We start from the raw sequence: 21505 nt of genomic DNA on the forward strand, positions 1-21505 counted from the left end.
GTTTGACACCATGAACTCAATAGTGCATAATGATCTAAACAACAAGCAACAGTGAGGTTAGACAGTCAAAATAAGTAATTTTTCAGGCGTCCAATATTAAAAACAGAATAAACATATCACATCACAAAGTATTCATTAATGTACATATTTTTCCCGGGATTCACTAAGGCATCATGTCTACATTTACCAAATTGTGTCAGCTGTTTTGAAGGATCATCATCCGATCAAAGCTTTCGAAATATACTCAAACTGGATAAAAAAAAATCAAGTAATTTAAATTAACTATTGTTTTAAAATTACTCTTTGTCCAAAAAATCAGCAAAGCGACCGTGCTTTTTATCTCTTGATTATACTTTTTTTTTAATCATGTTACATGTCGAAGTGTCCTTGGGTAATACACTGAACCCCTAGTGCCCCCAATAAGCAGGTTAGCACCTTACATGGCTGCACGGCCGCTATTGGGAAATGTGAAGCACACTGTAAAGCGCTTTGGGAAGTCTTGACTTGAAAAGCGCTATATAAATGCAGAACATTTCATTTCATTTATATTATGTTAAGTTGATACCGATTTGAAAATAACTGTTTATACATACTTAGACATATTGTATATGAACATAAATGACAAATATACATGTCACCCTATTAAATATGTATGTTATGTTTGGTGGAGAGTAGCCAAATCTTGACAAGCAAGCTGAATTGACAGCTTTATTGGGGGTAAAGGAACTTAACAAAACGCGCTCTGCACAGGGGAGGAAGGTAGAAAATGGGCAACACAAAAACAGTCCAAAATTATCGGTTGGTAGAATATGAGAAGTCTTTCTAGAGCACAATATGGTCATCAAAGAGTCAGGAAACAGGCACAGACAGGGGGAAATGGCAAAAAGATGTATGATGCTTATGTCCAAAAGATGTGTAATGCACTTAGAATATCCCCCTTATATTCAATTAAACATATCAGAATTTTGATTTTTAATCTGTTTATTGTATGTATTTATTTATTCTCTGTACTCCTACATTTTCTCTGTTCTATTAAACATGATGTCTTTGTTTTGTTGTTATTCTTCTTCTTATGTGGTCAAAAGGCAACTCAAAATATCACCGTTGTGACTTCACCTCCTACTGGTTGGGTAGGGAAAAGCTACCGAGACATGGAAACGATGGGGAAATGTTTCTCCCAAAAAATAAACATACATTGAATCAAGTACATGTAGAGGTAACCCGGTTCCCATCTGCTTTTTCCTTGTGGTAAAGTTTGTTTTAAAGACAGCTCAATTCAAATTCCCCATTTTCCATTCTTACACATCATCAAAACTGCAATCAGGAAATCTTACACTCAAACGCTCACTCATTTCCTACAAGCGCCAACCTTTCTGTCACCGCGCGGAAACTAAAATCCAAAGATCAGGCCCTCGACAGAAGACCACCCCGGTTCTCCTCAACAATCTTCCCAAGCTCCGGTATCCTACCCAAATAAACTGCCGACGAGCTGGAGGATATTTTTCGCTGGCTTTATCGGCGGATCAAACGCCTTAACAAGGGCTTATGAGAGCGGTGTGGTATTTAGCAGATAAAACTGCAGCGATGTGCCGTTAGATTTTTCATAGTCATTAGGAAAATAACATATTGAACATATTTTGAACACCAGAATTGAGCGCGCTATTGAAAATAGTAATTAGTTATAGTTACCATTACGTCAATAGGTTCATTGGTTAATTGGTTGGTTGGTTCCCTTAAACTCTAGGGTCGTAGAGGCACCATTTCCTGTGGGGTGTCTTGGGCAACTACACTTAGTAGTTCTTAATTTGAAAAAATATTTCAGTCCATACCCCACACCTACCCCAAGTTTACATGCACCAAAAAGTCGTGCTAGTTAGAAATCACCATATGTATTCAAGTCAAAACCCTTAATGTGCTTCAAAACATTAATAATACATCACATAAAGAAATGAAAATAATAAACTGTGTGGACTAACCAATGGAAGGAGTAAAACATTTATACTTCATGTCTTGTGCAATCTATAGAGCTTGCAAACAAACGCTTAGCCGATACACTCCATATCCATTTTGTCTCTGGCTTTCAAACCACTCGACGATCTCCCTCTCTATTTCTGAGTACTGTTTATTTTTTTTCTCCACGCTTAGTTTATACACCCCAAAAAATATACAACTAAAAAGACCAACATTTGGCACATTTTTACCATAAATTCTGTGATCACGTTTGCCCCATCTATTTCCTGTTAGGTTGTTGTTTTTGTATAGGCCACGCTCACCTCCCCACACTCTGCTACTGATGACACACAACCAAAAATGGACATATAAGCTGACTCCCTCATTTCATGATTCCATCTTTTGGCCTTAATTCCGCTCACAGGACAGTAAATACACGGTCGGGAGAATATCTACATGAGGAGAAATTCAGAATCCTCACACTCTGTCCTTGAGACAAAACCACCGTAACTGCATTCAGTTATATTTTGTAGGTGAATATAGAGACCCTTTGGTGATTGTCTCACTGATATCGAGGGATGGATGCCACTGCTTCTTATTTGATGGGTCGGGCACCCACAGTGGGTTTCAGACCCCTTTTCAGTGGGTCACAGGCCTTTTCCCTGGCAAAATATTGCTAAGTGGATGAAAAAAACATGGGGTTATTTACACAGTAAATGGCGATAATGCTCTGCTTGAGCTCTTCTTCCTATTCAGTCAATCTTGCCCGTCCAATTGTGTATCATAGGGAGCACATCGTTTTCTATTGGGATTTTGTTGGATTTATTTCCTTTCTCTGCCTATAACAATGGGTCACAAGAAAGTTAGTTATACTGGAAAATAAAAGTGGAAAACAGAAGTGGAAAACACAATGATCAGGTCAAAGAAGGAATTGATTGCGGAATACGAACATATTGTACGAGTGTCTGCCATTGAGGAACTAATTGGAGGTACAGTAAATGGTCAAAAAAATTACAGTAATATTTTGGGTATGAACTTATTTTAGTATGTTGCTATTTTCAAGCAGTTTTAGCTAATATTTGATGATGGTGACATGATTGCCTATAACCCTCACCTGTGCCCGGTTGTTTGGCTCCAGCTCCTGCTCGTTTCCTGATTGGTTCCCCTCCTATTCAAACTCAATGCTTCCATTCACTCCTTGTCAGTCCGTCGGCAAACCTCCGCACCTGCAAGGCAAGCACGTTTTGACTCTGGGTCCCGTCTGTCCTATCCTTTCCTGTATCCTGCTCTTCTGCCCCTGGTTCCCGATCGTCTCTGGCTCCCTGACTTTTTCCTTTTTCCGACCACGCTCTAATCTCCCATCCCGGCTGCCCGACTCCTTTCTGCCCAACCACCACGCTTCGATCTCCCGTCCCGGCTGCTCAGCGTGTTTCCGCCTTCCGACCACGTTCGGATCCCATTAGCTACCGGCTCCTCCTGTCCAGCGATCCCTGAATTGCTTGTGTTTGTTTCCCCGTGCCCGACTTCTTTGCTACCACTGTGAAATTTGCTGTGAAACGTTATGCGTTTAGGTCTACCGTCTGTTCTTGTTCTGTTCTATATTCTACTATCTATACTTTAAAATGCACAATAATTTTACCCGACACATTTTAAAAGTGGAACATTTTCTTGATTTGGTCATTAGGTTGAAATGTTGGGTCCTCAAGTCAGACCAGTTGAGAACCACTGATGTGTGTGACAACAGAATTGAAGTACGATTACTCAATAATCAGCGGACACTTTATCTAACCTGCATTTATGAAATAGCAGAGTCATGTAGTAATGCACCAGGTAATAATGAGAGTACAGTTAAAGAATGTGATTAATTAGTTACAGTACAGCACTGAAAAATAAAGTTGTTCTAGGAGCGCGTGAGTTTTAACACTGTTGAACAGCGACTCAAGTTAATCAATAATCTCTGACAATAACCACAAGTTCTCAGTTGGAAGTGAACGTGCAAATTTGAATGACAGTCATTCATGGTAAAGCAATACAGATCGTTTTCTGCTTCATTTCAAGCTTTTCTTTTTGGCTCCCATGCACCGGCTGTTTATTGTCGAGACCCGTTTACAGTCCGGGGAGGATGGAGGTCCTCTAATATAAACTGTGGTCTCTAATAAAGATGGATGCTTGTTTTTTTTAGAGCTCAACGCTGATGATTTTCTTGTTGATTTTTTTTTACCTTTCCGCTGGGAATAGGAACAGTGTAGATTTCAGTCGATCTCTCAGAGCGCCGTCGCTGGCCCTCTGCAAACTGTTTACATAACTTAATCATCACCTTTGCTGATGGGACATGCAAAGTTTGTGCTGTTTAAGCCAGGGCTGTGTTATTAGTTTGGGCTTGAAAGGATGAAGAAAGGTCTCCCACTTTACCGGGAAAGAAAATGTTTTTAAAATTAATGGCAGGGTGACAAATGCTCAATAACAGTCATCAATGATTTATTCCGACCCGCCATACATTTCTGAGGACGTAAAAAAACAAGGTAATTTCTATCAAAAGTTATGTTTTTTGATTACATAAATACAAATCAAATACTCCTTCCAACCGCTAGATGGCCGTAAATGTGTAAAAGGGCTGACATCCAGTCTGGTTTCATGTTAAAGACAATATTGCACAATATTATCTCAGGTTAAGTAGGCCCCAGTAGTTTGATCTAAAGTTATTGCCTGTTCATTATTTGTATATATTTTAAAGCTGTATGAAAATTCATTATGTTTTTGTTGATTTTAAAGAGGTATTTGACAGAGTATGGAAAGCTCCTTATTGGGCCACCATGTAAAAGTACAACGTGGGCCAGAAACTCGTTCAGACCAATGAACAACTTTATGCCAATGCTAACAGTAAGGTTACTTATCAATGGTACCATTGGAGCATGGTTTAAAAGCACAGTTGGTGTGAGACAAGGCTTTATTATCTCTCTAAGAGGCGTCAGAACCAGAAATCATGACCCGGAAAGCTCGAACCACAGCCACACTTGCCAGAATTAAATCCATATGGAGGGACAAGAATATAGGAGGGAAATCAAAGATCAGACTCTTGCAAGCACTGGTTACTTCCGTCTTCCTTTACGCTTGTGAGACATGGACTCTCACGCCAAAACTGGAAAAGAAAATCCAGGCCATGGACATGCGATACTACAGGAAACTTCTAGGCATTAGCTACTTAGCCCGGGTGACAAACAAAATGGTCCGCGACACCATCAGAGCATTGGGTACATTGGACCATTCTAAAAACTGTGCGCAGATGGAAATGTCAGTGGTATGGTCAACTTCAAAAGATCTTTAGTCCAAGGGCACAGGAGGAGAGGAAGACTGAAAACGAACTGAGCCAGACACATTAGGGAATGGACTGGTGCCAACTTTGCCACGACCCAAGAACAGACCAGGGACAGCCAACTCTGGCGAAAACTGTCCATATTTACGTCCTCATTAGTGCTTCGACGACAGTTAAGGGATATGTGAACCGTGATAAAAATTGCGGGAAGCATAATTTGATCCATCACTCCCATTTGCGATTGCGGTGAGTTGGTTTGGATGTAAAGCTGCATTTACCCAACTCTTAGAATAATTAAATTTTTATACAAATTCAATGCCAAACATGAAAATCATTTTTTATTGTTTGTGGATAAATGTGTTGTGATTGAAAAATATCCCCTTGGTGATATATAATGTGTAGGGTAAGGTTCAAATTTAGGTTGTATGATAAAGCAGAATATGGAAAAACAAAGCTACATATTTGGCATTGACATTATTTTTACTGATCCGGCCCACCAGAAAACATTAGGTCTAGATCCAACAGAACTGAGGTTGACACGCATGCTATAAAACAAGTTTATTACCTACAACATGTTGATTATACTTTTATAATTGCAAAGTAACACTTACTTTCTTTAATAAAGTATGAGCAAGATATTTGTTATAGACTTGTAAATGATGTACTGCAGTCAGGCTAAAATCATATTCAGATTATTGTGTTATTTTACCAGGTTTTACATATTCTAAATGCTAGGAATATTTTGTCTCCAATCAGATTATTGCCAGCATACCTAATTGGAAAAATGGCGGCGCCCTCTGTTGGCTGCGGCTGCATCGGCTCGCTACAACGGGTCAGGTGTATCGACATTTCGTTCTGTGTACATTGTCACAAAGAATGACAATACAAAGGAAATTATTATTATTATTATTATTATTATATAAACATACTCAAGACACTCTCAGACAGGAAGTGTTATCACATTGGGAGCCATGCTGGTTTCTGTTCATACATGGCATCGTCATAATCAACAGCCATTTTCTTCCATTGTTGTACCTGTACCCTAAACTATCCTTTTTAGCATACATATTTTTGAGGTATTTCATTGCGGTTTTAGTTTTTGTAAATTTACTTTTAACTCTGTTTTGGATTACAATGGTGCATGAATTCTAATCCTGACTAGGTATTTTATTCTAAGAGGAATTAAAGGTGCTGTACAGAATTTGTACTCACGACTGCCATCTCCTGGCTTGTGTCATCAATGCACACTCTCTCACTTCGTCCATGATGTGCGTGTAAGTAAGTGCATTTCTTGTATGCGCATGAATGAACTCTTCTTCTCTTCATCTTTCTTGGGATTTGGGTTGGCGTTTGAACTGTATTTAAGTAAGGCCTCTTTTGAAACTCACCATTCTCATGCTACACTCTTGATAACTCCCTTCTTCCCCCCATCCACCCGTTCCTCCTACCCGAATGCTTTCCGTCCTGAACAGCTTTGCTGAAAGCATGACAAAAGAAAATGTTACATTTTAAGGGCTCCTTGAACTCAGTTGTGCATTGTTAACACATACCTAATCGAAAAATATTTAAATTTCAACTTTTTTAAAGGGACAGTATGTAATATTAAATGCCTCCTAGTTGGTCATTGCGTAAAAAAATATTGATTTGATTGCTCAGCAAAAATACATTAACTATCACGCCATTGTCAATTTTAATAAAAATTCATAGGTCAAGAAATTTGTGTTGCTTTTTTTATAGCGAAGTCGCCGCCATGTGGGTCTGGCGTCTTGCTGCTATGCTTGGAACTGGTTTTCATCTGCATTAGACAATTCAGTGCCCTCTTGTGGTCAACTTTTACATACAGGTGCTTTAAGGATACCATGAACGATGCACCTCACCTTTAAACTTCTGCTTAATTGTGTACCACAGACTTACACTCACACACACACACACACACAAGGAGTACAGGACCTGCTGTATGAAACAATTATGTGTAATAAATAAGGCATAACATGTTTATTACACATTAAGAATACTTTTTAACATTTTTATTACACTTGGGATTTTTTATTCAGCACCACAGTAAAACCATTCTGATATGTTGAGGAGAAACTTGGCATTGCGGATAAATTTAAGGTGTTTTTCTATGTAAAACAGATGTTGCAGAATGAATTCATGCATATTCATAAACCTCTTGGTTTTCCCCTCATCAGTGTTGGCCTATTACTTGCAGATTACAGATAAAATACCACTTGCGCCAAAGCAGATGCGAGGGAATGTTTCAAGTACCTTACAAGCATTCATGCACATTTAGGCCATTTCCTTTGCCTCCTTACAGCAGCTTTGGCCCCTCATCTCAGGATGAGAGATGCTGGTGCATAACCGAGCCGCTCAAAGCACATATCAATGCGCTAACTGCTTATTGATGTCAAATGCAATTAGCTTTGAAAGTGGAGATGTGAATGCGGAGGCCTGCAACATAGAGAAATGGAGGAGTGATTTATGCTGGTCAAGACTGCCTCAACCGATACAGGAAGCAAATACTGTTTTGAAGTTAACAAGCAACTACTAGTAGCGATTAAATGCATGGCTCCCAAACGGCTCAGCTCCCAGGTGGCTCTTCAAATTGTTTCGGTTGATTTCAACCATATACTGCCAATTCTTATCTGACATTAAGCAAAGCATGCCTTAAAAATGGAAAATGAAGCAAAACTAGGAAAAATAAACTAGATTAAAGAAGAAGAAAAAACTAAATACAAAATGGAAAAAGTGAGAAAACAAGACTAAGCAAAAATATAAAAGAAGAATAAAATGGAAGGAAAGAAAAAAAAAACGGGTTGAAAAAATAGAAGTGAAAAAAAGGTTTGGGAGGGTCCCTTTAATTGGTAAACTACCAATAATAAAGTAACATCCACCCATCCATCCATTATTTGCACCGCTTATCCTCAGTATTGTAGCGGGGGTGCCGGACCCAATCCCTGCTATCTTCAGGTAGTGGGCAGGGGACACCCTGGACTGGTTGCCAGCCAATCCAAGGGCCCACACGAGGGACAATTTGGACTGGCCAATTAACCTGACATGCATGTTTTTGGAATGATGGAGGAAACCAGAGTACCCGAAGGAAACCCACGGAAGCACTGGGAGAACATGCAAACTCCACACAGGAAGATTTGATCCCATGACATCAGAACTGTGCCACACAGGCGCTAACCACCACGCTGCAGTGCTGCCCAATAAAGTAACATTATTCAAAAAATTAATTTTTGTTTTTGGGTCGTTTCTTGTCACATTATGATAATTTCCACATTAATTTTTGTTCATTTTTTTTGACTTTTTGTTGTTGTATTTGTCATATATTGGTCAATTTTGGTGTATTTTTTGGCATAATCCTTGACAAAATATATATATCGACCCATTACAAGAGGAAATAAAAAAACCTTTAGAAGGAATTTGGCTAGTTTTATTTAGGGTCGTTTCTTGTCGCATTTGGGTTGTTGTCTTGTAAATATGTATTCGTTTTGCTCATTTCTTCTTTTTCTAACGATTGTTTTTGAGCTGTTTCTTTGTTGTTTCTTGTCATATTTTGACATTTTCCCGGTCAATTTAAACAACAAATTTAAGTCAACAAACCCGGAATTCATGAAAAAAGAACAGTATATTGACCTAAAATATATTGACCTGTCACAACAGAAGAAAATAATCTGGCTGTCAGGACCAGAACGGAAAGAGGACCCAATCGCGTTAAGTTTCTCACAAGTTTTAACACAGGAAGGGGAGAGGGCTGCGCCCACGATCCGGTGTTCGCAAGTCGCTCTTGTACTCGGTGGTGCTCCTCCACTGAGGTTTGCAGACGGACTGACAAAAGGGGACAGACAGGACTGGGTTCAAATACTGACAGGAAGCCAATCAGAACCCGCGGCAGTTGGCACCGAATGAGCGGGCAGAGCTGAGTCACCATCAGTATTTATGGCACTGGCTTCTTTTTGGGCTGTTTCCTGTCATATTTTGGTTGTTCCCTTGTCATTTTTTTGTTCTTTCTTAGTGTTTTCCAAACCTATATTTGACAATATTTGACTGTTTTTTTAATATAGTTTCTTGTCATATTTTGGTTGTTTCCTGGTCAATTTTTGTGCATTTTTTGGTCATGTTTTGTTTTTTGGTCAGTTTTGTGCTTATTTTTGTTGTGGTCGGTTCTTCTTTTTTTCAGTTGTTCCTAGACTGTTTCTAGTTGTATTTTGGTTGTTTCATTGTCAATTTGCATTGAAAGGAACTGGCTTTTGATTGGTAGGGAAGCTGACTCATCGTTAAGGTCAGAGAGCCAGCTCATGGAGCCACTTCATTCACTACCAACCCATCACTACCTACTAGACTTCCTTCTGGAAGCCATTCTAGTGGTTGGTGTGAAGTGTGTGTGCCCGGGTGTAGTGTTTCTAAGCGGGAGTCAATGAAATCGAACGGCGGCACACCACAATGGCGGCCAACCACAATGGCGGCACTTAAAGACTGCGTGAGCGCAGATGGACTTTACGAAGCCTAGCCGGGTGGTCCGCTTTGGAAAACCAACGGATAAGTATGAGCTCAAATTGTGGCCATATATAAAAAATACGGTTTGCTTTGCATTGATTGTCTGAAGTACTCATAAGTGCAATAATCATCTAGAAATAGCACGTCATATAGTTAGTTGCATGTATCGCACCAATATACTATATTATTGGTTGTACGACTGGCATAAAAAGGTCTCAAAGTTTGCTTGCGCATTATACATGTATAATTTGGCGTTTATCAGTCAAAAATATCGCTGACCACAATCGCAAAACATTTAGTTTTGGTCACTGGGCCGGAAGGTGAAAGCAATATGTCACTTTAGAACAATAATGTGTTTGGATTCTACCTAATACTGCCACAGATATCAGATTCTCTTTAAGAAGAAGGTACGTTATGAGCTGTTTTTTCTGTCGAAGTTGGAGAAAGTCATAGTACTCTCAGCGCCACACGCCAAACTAAAGATATGACCTATACAGTATGCCATTTATTCATTTAGAGTGTGTCATTTATTTAGTCATTTATTGATATCGGTGTTTTGTGGTGTATTTTGTTGTTTATTTCACACATGAATTTTTTGATGTGTTTTGTCATGTATTCTGACATGTAGTTTGATTTGCATTTTGATGGGAGTGATGGTGGGGTATTATTTGAGTTATGTCCTGGTCAATTTAAACAACAACTTTAAAATTGACTAATCGAAATCCATGAAAATAATATATAGAGTAAAATATAACATGGGGAAAGAAAGTGCCTCAACAGGAACTGGCTTGTTTTTTTTGTTCTTTTTTTGTATTTTGGTTGTTTCCTTGTTAATTTTTGTTATCTTTTTTCTTAAATTTTTTGTTTTGTTTTTTGTTTTTACTTTTTTTGCGATTTCCTGTCATATTTTGGTTGTTTCCTGGTTATTTTTCCTTTTTTTTTGTTATTTTATTTATTTATTTATTTGTTTTTGTTTTCACTTTTTGGACAGTTTTTACTTTTTGATCATTTCCTATCATATTTTGGTGGTTTCCTGGTCAATTTAATCAACAAATGTATATCCAACAACACAGAAAAAATGTTGAGCTATTGAAGGGAACTGGTTCTTGGAAGGGTGGAAAAAAGAACAACGTTATTCGGTAATTGTGACAATGATGTAAACAGTTCGTAATAGTCGAACTATCGAACAACAGTGCGGTCAAAATTACAAACTGGTACTTTTTGCAAACCACTTTTCCACGTTTCCAAAATTAAAAACAGAATAAACTATTGAAACATAGTGAGACTAAATCACAAAATGAATTCATTTATAGTCGAGCGATATCACTTCTTTAAAACCTGACAAAAAGTACACTGTCAAAACGTTTGTCAGATTTGTAGTACTTTGCAGCCTGGGGGGCGCGAGTAGAATAGAGAAGCTACAACTGTTAGCGCTGAATGATCCCTAAGTGGTTCTGCACGCCTTTGTTTCTCTTTGATCTCGCCTTTCATTTTCATTTTCCAACAACCAATAAATATTTCTGGGTGGGCTTCCAAAAGTGATCGCCCACACGTACTAAACAAAATGCTCTTTGATTGACTCCCCATATTCGACACACAAAAGAATTAGCGCGAGCGCTTTTCTCTCAGCGCCGACACGCTAGCTAGCCTACGGCTCTGTTATTAAAGTGGATTCTCACCAAAGAGCAAAATGTGCTGAAGCGATAAAAAAGAGCTGGTATGACGGAATTCATCCTGAAGGGATTACAATAAGTATAAAACATGATGTCGGGCTGTTTGATTTTGACGTTTGGTTCCAGAAAAGTCGCTGGCTGTCTGAGATGGTTTGGGGAATCGGGCGCACACGTCGTCAACGGCAGCGGCGGGTAGTGATACTTTCCAGATTCTGACACACAAAAACACACACTCATACGCACGCCGGCCAAAAAGCGAGACCCCCACTTTTTGTCACACGTGTACGCTAATTTTTACAGCCCGCACAGGCACACAACCACGGCCAACTGTGCCAACGTGTGGTGCGAAATCTTCAGAGTGACGCTTCAAACCGAGATTTTCATGGATAAGGTCAGAGGAAAGGCCGCCGTATTACAGATTTATTCTGCCATAGTTAGACATAAAGGTATAGATAAACAAATATCCATTATCTGCACCGCTAATCCTCAGTAGGGTCGCAGGGGTGCTGGAGCCCATCCCCAGCTATCTTCAGGCAGTGGGCAGGGGACACCCTGAACTGGTGGCCAGCCCGTCAATGGTAGGAAACCAGAGAGCCCGGGAGGAAAACCCGCTTAAGCACGGGCAGAGCATGCAAACTACGCACAGGAAGGCTCTTAGCTGGATTTGATCCAATGGCCTCAAAACTGTGCCTGGGACATGCTAACCATTTAGCCGCCGTGCCGCCCACCTACAAATGTATGCCATACAAATAAATGAACACATAAATAAATCATAAAATAACTAAAGATGTGACATATACAGTATGCCATTTGTTCATTTACAATATGTCATTTGTTTGTTTTGTCATTTATTGATTTCAGTATTATGTTGTGTATTTTGCTGTGCATTTGACATGGATTTTTTGGTGTATTTTGTCATCTATTTTGCTGTTATTTGTCATGTATTTTGATTTGCATTTTGTAGTGTATCTGGTCTTGTATTTTATTGTGTATTTTGTCAGGTAGTTTTTCATGTTTCTTCACATGTATTCTGTCGGTATTTGGCCATACAATTTGTTGTGTACTTTGTTGTGTATTTTGTTGTGTATTTTGTTTTGTATTGGTCAAGTATTTTGTCAAGTATTATGTCATTTATTTTGTCAAGTATTCAGTAGTGTATTTTTTTCGCATATTTGGTTGATTTTTGGAGTATTTTGTCACTTATTTTTCTTGTATTTCGTCTTTAGTTTTTCATGTATATTGTCGTAAATTGTTCTTGTAGTTTGTCGTGGATTTGTCACTCTTTTGTTGTGTATTTGGTCAGGTATTCTCCCATATAATTTATTATGTATTTTGCAATATTTATTTAGTATTTATTTGGAGTACTTTGCCATGTTTTCTTCTTCCATTACCACCCACTAGCCAATAATAGTTTGGGCAAACGCTGACATTTCCTTTGGCCTTCCAGAAGGCCCTGTCTCTGCAAACTTAAAATCTGATTGGCTGAAACAACAGGTTTATTGTCACTTTTATGCCTTACGGCCTGAAAAACTGACTTTTAAGCCTCTAGGCAGATTCTTGACCATGGCAACGAGTAATGGGTGAAATGTGATGGTTAAATGCAGCACAACAAACCGAACGAAGACGGAATAAAGCAAACGCTCGATTTGAAAATTTTTGATTTTTTTTTTTTTTCTTGAAAAAGTTGTCAGCCATCCAGGCAGAGACATTTTGTAAGTTGTATGCCCGACGTAAAATATGCACCCCCCCGGGCGTTCGTCAGACGGGTGTCTGCCAATAAGTAGGATTTTAGAAAAGTCGGCATCGTGTGTGGGCCACATCCACAATTTAGACGGGCACAAAAACGGGCACACATGCATGGAAATGGCTTAGTTGTAGCCACTAAGGCACCTTCCCACAGTTACTGCACAACACATGTCGCTGCTTCACGACTGGTAGCTTAATCAAGAAGCTGTTGGATTTTATTTAAGTATGTCAAGTCCCCAAACAAGCGTGACTGTCTGCTGAGCTGCATTTGTGGCAGCCAATCGCAGTTGGGGATTGAGGGACTGTTAACGGCATTCTCATGCGCTCTAATCCGCTGTCAGACACCGAGGCGCAAAAATGCCCAAACAAAAAAAGTACATGTGAAGAAGCCAATGCATTTTGAAACTGTCTTGTGAAACCATTGTGCCAGGGCACACTAATATGCCCTTAGACCAGGGGTCACCAAACTGTTTTAACCTGAGAGCTACGTTATTCATTAGCATAAAGAGCTACCAGTCTGACATTGATTTTCTGTATAGAGACTTATGGTATTAAATATGTTATTATATTTTTATTATAATTGTATTGCCAGGTTGTAATTTTTTGATGTAGGATTAAAATGGACACAGTCCACCACTGTGTAATATTTAACCACTTGATGACACTGACACGGCACAGCGTGACGGCAGAATGCCAGAAAAACACGCCGCATAAAAGGTGTAAAAGTAATACACATTTTTTGATTTTTTTTTCTTCATAAAAATAACATTGGTATTCATGGATTTTTTTTCTTAGTATTCAATTTGTTAATATTTTTATTATTATTATTAATATATTATTTTTCTACCGGATACAAGTTTTTTTTTTAACACTAGGAGTTACTACACATTACACACCGTCCTTTTAAAGCAGGGGCGTCAAACAGGTGGCCCGCAGGCCGGATCGGCCCGCCAAGGGATTGAATACAGCCCACAAGACAACACTGAAGGAAGCACAAGAGAAAAACAAGCTGCAGGTTGAAATATGTCCACTTGATTTTGTCAAAGCCAGGTGCCTCTTACAAAGATGTTTTTTTATCTCTCTCTTTCTCTTTCTTTCTCATTCTCTCTCACTCTTTCACTCTCTCTCTGTCTTTCTTTTTCTCTTTCTTTGTTCCTCTAGTCTCTTTCTCTCACTGTGTCTTTTTACCTTTTGTTTGCTCTCCCTACCTTTTTTCCTTTTGTCTCTTCTCTCTCTCTCTTGCTTTCCCCTTCTCTCTTTCTCTCCCTCTATTTTTTCTCCTTCTCTCTTTCTATTTCCTGTTGCATTTATTTCTTTCTCTCTCTTTCTTCCCCCTCTCAGTATTTCTTTTTCTACCTCTTTTGTTTATCATTTTATCTCTCACGCTATAAAACACTACTTTGTTTCTCAGGTGTCATGTCTTTAAACACACTTCAGCTTCAGGAGATTGGAGACAAATGCAGAATAGATTAATTTAAAACCAATCAGCTTTTTGTGAAGGTAAATGGGCTGCATTCATGTAGCGCTTTTCAAGTTACTGAAGACCTCCCAAAGCGCTTTACAAAGTGCTTCACACTTTTCTTTTTACACTAACTAACCGATAGGAGCGTCAGCCATGCAAGGCAGCCATCTGCTCATCGGGGGCATTAGGGATTCAGTGTCTTGCCCAAGGACTCTCAAACATAACAAGGAGGAGACGGGAATTGAACCTGCAACCTCTCGATCGCACGAACACTTACCTCCTGAGCTACTGTAAACTAGGAAATGTAATGAAAATAAATGGTTTAGGGGATGGCTTTTAGAACAGGTTGGAATTTTCTATCTGAGGTTTTGATGGTCTCCTGTTCTCCGTACGAATTCAAAATCCATTTATGTATTCTCTCGTTATTCTGAGTGTCTACTAGTCATGTCAAGGCAAGTCATGTTTACTTATCAGGTAGCATCTTTTATGCGATCCATCTTGTGTTAGGTTTCCTTATCCATTGGAACATACTTTTTATCATGGTCTCCGGCAAAAACTATTTCGGAAAAAAAATAAATAGTTGATTCATTTTGTCATTCTGTTTCTTTTACGCTTTTGAAATTTTAAACAGGTTGCTGGCAACCCTAAGACTAAACCAATGTTTGTATTAAACATAAATAATGATATAAATTAAATATTTTAAAAAATCGAACAAAAACATTTCAATTCCTGCTACTGAATAAGGTGGTTGCGTTAATGGTGTAGTATTGGTCCAATACGTATTTACAGTTATTATATTGTTAAAAAAATCATATTAATACTGTAAACAACATATATTCTCAAAAGTAGCTTAAACACTCTAATAACCTGGCATATTACTTTATTAAAGTTACAGTGTGTATAGTTTAGTGCCTCCGAGTGGTAAATAAAGAGTATTTCTTTATTGGAGTTTTTTCAGAAATTGTTTAGTTCTCACAGTTATTAAATACAGACACTGAATGCAATTTGGATCAATAAAAGTGTACCCAAAACGAGGACATACGGTATGCATCCGACTATAGCAAGTTTTCATCGAATTACATGATAATTATGGCAATATTCTCCTTTTTGTGTATTTTTTAGAAGGACAGAAGGAGTGTGTTATGTAACCCATGACTGTGTTAGAAAACTTATTATTACTTACTTATTACATTAAAAAAAAATGATGATGTAAACAATAAGCACAAATGCATGAACAAACTGGCATTTTCGAAGATACTCGGTCGTAGGTGGAGACATTTGCATTTACACACATTGAAGCTCACTTAGGAGAAGTTCATATAATTTTTTGCAATCATGCTGCAAAAGGAACCTTAGCACTCGATTTTGGTTGCACGACACAATGCCGTGAGACCTAGTGGCAAAACAATAGACATTGTCCCTAAAAGGTGTATTGTAGGTGTTCTCTGCCCTATGGGATCTTTCTCAACTTGGCTAGGGTTACTTTAACTCAATTACTTTTGGATTACTCCAATACCAAATATTTGAATAAAAGGCAAAATAAACTAAATATGAATAAAATGATGACTCACAGCATATATATATATATATATATATATATATATATATATATATATATATATATATATATATATATATATATATATATATATATATATATATATATATATATATATATATATATATTATATATATATTATTAGTAGTATTATTATTATTATTTATAATTTTTGCCGATCCATGTGTTCCGTTACTCCCCAAGCCTGCACAAAATTTAGTAATCGTATTCATATTTAGTTTTTTTTGTCTTTTATTAGCATATTTGGTATTGGAGTAATCCAAAAGTAATTGAAAGTAATCATGTTAAAGTAACCCTACCCAACCCTCTATATATATTTCTAGCATACACTGGCAAGCAATCTTGTGAGGTTGAACTCTCAAAAGTGGATTAAATTGAAAGATTGATCACAGATACACTGTGCGGCGCTAATAAACCCCGAACGAATTGGGTGGGAACCGAAACAAGCAGTTTTATCTGAAATCAAATCCGTAACTATAACCACAGAAAATAGGCTTTTTATAAGCATTTGCACTGACTCAGAGACGTTCCAGTGGGACTTTAGAGGTTATCTGAGACCGTAGCGTGTTTGCGAGGGAGGCGGGCAAGACACATGTCGGTAGTAAACGTGCCTTTTTATCTTAATGTATGTTGTTACTCGTGGAGGATCTGCTGGATCAGACAGGACACTCGCTCGCACGCAGGAATGAAAAACACAGGAAGTGCTCTCTCATCAAAGCGCTGGTGACTGAGGTTTATTGAATCTACCACAAAGCCGTGTCACATTGTTTTATCTAAACATCAAACGCAAGGAAGAATGTTTTACTGAGAATATGCTCTGTCCTTGTCTAAATTAATTATAGTCCAAGGTCGTTGTGTCACTATTATTGCGCACTAAAGCATTTCAAGGACCCATAACAATGAGTCGAGGACACGTGAGACGTTACCGTGGCGTGGTCAAAGAGACACTAGGAGTTTCCCTTTTTTAAATTTCCTTTGTTTATTGGGGTGTGACATTTGAGGTCTTCCTAAAATGTGGAAAGTTAAATATGTTCTCTAGTTAGTATAGGACCCATTGTCAATAACCGGGACAGAAGGAGGACCCAAATGCGTGACGTTTCTCACACAAGACTTTTGTTTTAAGGGAAATGGGGAGTCATGCACATTAGGCAGCAGTCTGGCGTGGAATGACAGGAAGCCAGAAGCCAACGAGATCGATACCAATTGCCCGAGCATTTATCGGACAGATGGGGTCGATACCGGACAGACAGGATTAATATTGAAACAGCCCATCGAAATCAAATAGGACAAACTAGACAGGAACAATAACTAGAGATAATAATAAACGGGACCAAAACAGACGGGAATGATGCCATACGGGAAACACAGGCAGGAGACCAGACAGAGTCAAAACCCAACTCTTGGACTAACAAGGGGTAAGTGAGAGCACTGAGCTTAAATAGAAGGAAAGCCAATCAGTGAACGAGCTGCAGCTGGCGCCACACAGTCGGGGCCAATTGGGCTCCATGGCAACCGTGACACCCATTTGCTTTATCTTCCACTGCACCAATCTGTTTTTATCTTACTTTTATGCGAGACCCACGTAATTGAGTGCATGAAGTGAATGAGTGAATGTTGAATGGATGCTTGTAACAGGGAACACCCCCCAAGCTTGGTTTTGCATTATTCACTTATTTTCATGTTATTTCATTTATATGTTAATATTTGTTTGTTAATGTTGTCTCGTTTTGTTGCAATTTTCGATTAGTTTTTCAAAACGTTTGCACTTGTCATCATGATTTTGTGATCAGGCACCGGGGGCACCTAATGGGTCCTGCAAGAGAGAGCTGTTTGCCCGTTGGAGGTAGAATGAGAAGGAGACGAATGAGAGATGAAAAGGAAGGTGCACGGAAACAAAAAGAGAAATGTTGAGAAATTCGATGCAAACGAAAAGGATTAAAACAGTTTCAGCCAACGCACATTTGGAAAAGCTGTTCAGTTCGGAACACATTGGGTCAGAGGAGTAGGGGGTTGCGGGAGTGCTGTAGAGTGATATTATGCTCATCTGCTCATCCCTGCTGTTTCTATTTGTTAACTTATTTTGTAACTTGTGTAACTTATTCAACAAAATCTGATTTACAAAGGAAAATAACTTGAGTTTGTATAAACTGCTACATTTCTCCTCAGCAAACGAGAACAGTTTTACGGTGGCACTGAATGAAAAATGCCATGCCATGTAATAAACATAATATTGTCACGACCAGAACGGAATCAGGACCCAATTGCGTAACGTTTACCGAACGTTTTATTGAAAGAAAGAAGATGGGCTGCGCTCACGATCCGGTGTTTGCTGGACGCGGGAAGCAAGTCGCTCTCGCACTCGGCTTGTGATCCGAAAACGGAAGTGGATCTTCCGTAGCGAGCGATGGCGGTGTCAGAGGCGGAAACACATGTCGGTAGCCGAGACAGGGAGAGCAAAAACGTGGTCGGGTCGGAAAGGAGTCAGAATCCAGGATGGGAGAGTAGACGTAGTCAAGATCAAAATGGGTCGTAAGACGGGACTAGGGAGCAGACATGGTCAGGATTAAATCAGGTCGTAGCCCGAGACAAACGGGAGCAAAAATGGGACAGGCGGGAGTCAGGGTCAAAAATGGCTTGCCTTGTATCAACAGAGATTTGCAGACTGACTGGCAACCGTAGGGTCAGGGAGCCAATCAAAGCCTGCAGCGGTTGTGGCCAAATGAGCAGGCACAGGTGATTCACATCGGTAATCATGACAATTATACCACATTTATTACACATAATGATAGTTTCATACAGTATATCCTGCTCTCGTTGTGTTTGTGGTACACAATTTAGCCATAGGTCAAAGGTGGAGTGCATCATTTGAGTTGTCCTTAAAAAACGTTGAAAGTTATCTAGTTTCCCTATTCAGCATGCGTTAATAATACCCAGGCTGTAAAGCTAGGACCTTATCTCCGCCTTTTGGGCCTTAACTTTGCCTATGATGTCACAAAGCTATGATCTTTGATTTTTGCAACTCGGAGATGGCATAGGAGCTTGCTCTGTCCACTCCACGCAACGGCCCGGTATTGCAGTACCTCCGGGAACGGTGCATTCGCAATGATCGCAGCAAGGCTTTAAGGCTAGGACCTTAGCTTGGCCTTTTGGCTGAGAGTAAGTGTCCCGGCTCCTAGGCTTTGGAGCGTATTATGAACTGACCGATAACGGATAATTGATAATGATTTATGAACAAGCTAAATAACCCTTAAAACCCCTAACACCCCCCCCCCTAACCTGAGTTCAAAGAGCCCTAATGCCTTAAGTTCCACCACATGTATCTGCTTTCATCTTACTTTTTTCAAAGCTGTTTGGAGTGGAACACAGTAAGTAGGAGGAATGGGGGTGAGCAGAAGGGAGTGCTGGAGAGTTGCATCAGAGAGTGCTTGTCTTTGCAATTTTTTTTATTTCAATTTTTTACTCTAGCATGAACATTGGTGAAAGTAAGAAGATACCTTCTTCAAGTATAGTCCAAATGCCAACCCAAAGCATTAAAAAGATTAAAAAAAAAAACAGTTTATTCAATCACATCGAAGAAATGCACATACTTGCACGCACATCATGAACAAGCTGATCGAGGCTGCAATGATGACACAGGCCAGGAGATGTCAGCAGCGAGGAAATAAGTTCTAAATTCCATACAGATACTTTAATGAGTTGATTTGATTTATCTATGTATGATTTTATTAATATATTTCCATAATTTCTGTTCTATAAACCGCAACTTTTGTCACACAATTTCACCTCTGCGACTGATATGCGCATGTAAGCAATGAAAATATGGTAACTACGGCTTAGAATTCATTTTTACACATGTCCAAAACCATGACATTCCCTTTCTAAGCTTCAACTGAGATGAGAGTTTTTTTTACAGTCTAAACATGAGAAATACACAATACACATTTTTTACAATGCACTGATTCATAATATTGTATTTGGTTCCCATGTGCAAATTATCGATTTGTATATTAAATGTATGTATTAAATGTTGATTTTTTTTTTCTTAAAACACACCTGACCATTTGATATCATATTCATTTGGGTTGCCATATTCAAGCCGATTTTTTGTGAGCCCAAAGGAGTCCCAGGTACCTGTTGCTCACGCTTGACATCATCAAGGTCGTGCCGTGAAGCTGTCAAGTGTCTTCTCAGGGATGCTGCATGGAGGCTGTGGTCTGCCGAGTGTGACCGTAGACATGGGCTTGACTCCAGTCTGCACTTTTGCCTTGCTTTCATCCGCTTTGTGAGAGAGGAAGCGGTGAGGATAATGTAAATTTCCCCAAGTCCGCAGGTCTCCATATGGACATGCTGCCTGATCCTTCATGTTGCGTTTTGACAGTTGTCACGGCCAGGCTGCATGTTGCCATCCCCTTGCACCTGTGACGGACCACATTGTGCAGTTCCTGTGCTCGCCCAACATAAGCCAGGGTTTCTCAAAGTTTTTCAAGCTAAGGCATAGTTTTTCTCATTAAAAAATTAAAAATGGATTCCCTCGCCGGTTTCATGTGTCATGATTTGCCAAATGATCTCACCTGCGCTCACTCGTTTACCCCCAAATGCCACTTGTTCACTAATTAATTCTCCTCCTATTTAAACACATCATTCTCAATGACTCCTGTTCAGTCCGTCAGCGAACCTCCGCACATGCAAGGCAAGCACGTTTTGACTCTGGCTCCCGTCCGTCCCATCCTGTTCTGTTTCCTGCTCGTTCATCCCTGTCTTCCCAATTGTCTCTGTCAGGTTCCTTGACTTGTCCCGATCTCCGACCACGGTCCGATCCACCGTCCCAGCTTCCGGACTTGTTTCCGTCCTATGACAACACTCGGATCTTCCGTCCCGGCTGCCCGACTTGCTACCGTCTTACGACCACGCTCTGGTTATTTCTGTACCAAAGCATTGTTCACATACCTGTCAACCTCCACGGCTCCATGCCCTTAAAAACTGTTGTATTTTCCCTTACAAAATACAAAATAATCTTACACCATATTTTTTCAAATATGTTTATTTATGTAGTTTAGAATATAATAGAATATACATGTATTGTCATTGCTACAAAATGGGTAGAACATATTGTGACAACAAAATTGGACGTGGCACTCCAGGTTTGCATTTTACAGTGAGGATAAAAGAAAACAAAGTGGATAAAGGAACAAAGAAGATAAAGGTTATAATTTACACAGTGTTAACACAAGAAAGTGAGGGCATGTAGGGTGTTACATACTGTTTTGGGATCGTATTAG

The 21505-nt window shown here is 39.3% G+C and overlaps 1 pseudogene; it reads left to right on the forward strand.

Annotated features, from left to right (window-relative positions):
• The first annotated feature begins 19149 nt into the window (after positions 1-19149).
• On the forward strand, positions 19150-19328 carry LOC148355245 (U2 spliceosomal RNA; annotated as a pseudogene).
• Positions 19329-21505: the final 2177 nt, after the last annotated feature.

This window comes from Urocampus carinirostris, chromosome 12 (assembly GCF_059441175.1).
Source record: "Urocampus carinirostris isolate Australia breed hairy pipefish chromosome 12, RoL_Ucar_1.0, whole genome shotgun sequence".
Classification (NCBI taxonomy): Eukaryota; Metazoa; Chordata; class Actinopteri; order Syngnathiformes; family Syngnathidae; genus Urocampus; species Urocampus carinirostris.